The sequence below is a fragment of the Seriola lalandi genome, unplaced genomic scaffold, assembly GCF_002814215.2.
Source record: "Seriola lalandi dorsalis isolate HSWRI2012SDOR001 ecotype SW California unplaced genomic scaffold, Sedor1 jcf7180002054864, whole genome shotgun sequence".
NCBI classification, from domain to species: Eukaryota; Metazoa; Chordata; class Actinopteri; order Carangiformes; family Carangidae; genus Seriola; species Seriola lalandi.
This window is the reverse complement of record NW_019525417.1, coordinates 1401853-1402923: the sequence shown is the minus strand read 5'-3', so window position 1 is coordinate 1402923 and position 1071 is coordinate 1401853.

The following is a 1071-nucleotide window of genomic DNA, read 5'->3' as shown; positions in this document are numbered from 1 at the left end:
GCTAAGTAGGTATAAAGCTCGTACAAGGTACGTTCTCCGTCTTAGTTTAGCATGTTAGTTTACCAACATTTGCTAATTAGCACTATAACACTAAGTACAGTTGAAGCTGCAGTGGCAGTGTAATTAGTTTTGCCAGTTTTAATTAAGTAAAACTCAACCTATGCACCTAAGAGACTTGAGCCTTTACAATGATCAATTGGGAACCAAACAAGTACATAAAGATTATAAAGATTATAATGCAACTAAATAGTTGTGTCCAAATCAGCATTCGACACTTGATACATATATTCAAATCTTTATCTTCAGTAATTTTCTCCACGGTGTGAAAAAGGTTGGACATGTGATGCCTCTATTGTGGCCACTGGACAGCTGTAACACAAGGCTGATTACACATGTCGGGACTGATCCAAGGCCGTCACAGTTCGATTAGTGACAGCTCTTCCCTCAGCTCACCTGCTCTCACTGAGACAACGACAACCAGAGCACAGAATCCATTGTGGTGAAATTGATCACTGCCGTCAATACCAACTAGTGAAGCCATTGGCGCTGCTGCTGCTGCTGCAGAAAGGAAGGCATCAGGAGTGCTTTGCCTTGTCTGTGATCTATCTATCTTTAGGCAAGAGCTAGGCATGGGATCAATATGCTACAGGCAGCTCATATTTCACTGGTGGCCCAGCAGGAATGAGAGGGTGGGGGTGGTGGTGGGGGTGGTGGGGTGGAAGATGGGATGATGCCATGGCTTTGCAAGGCTTTCGGGGGTCAATCCAAAAAGCAGATAGCGTGGAGCAGAAACAGGTGATATGAATGCAACCAAAGGTGAGAAAAGGAAAGAGAAGTTGTGGGTGTGACGTAGGAGTCAATAGTGCAGCAGAGGCTTACACGCTATATGGATGGCAGCGCAGCCTGACAGCTTGTCGATTCAGTGAATTTATAATGAATGTTCTTTTATTCTCCTCTTTCTCTCTAACCTTTCTCTTCTTCTTTATTCCCTTTATCTCACCTCCCTCCTTCCTCTCCTCCTGTCACCTCCCTCCTCTCCATTTGGAGCATCACCCCCCCCCCCCCCCCCCC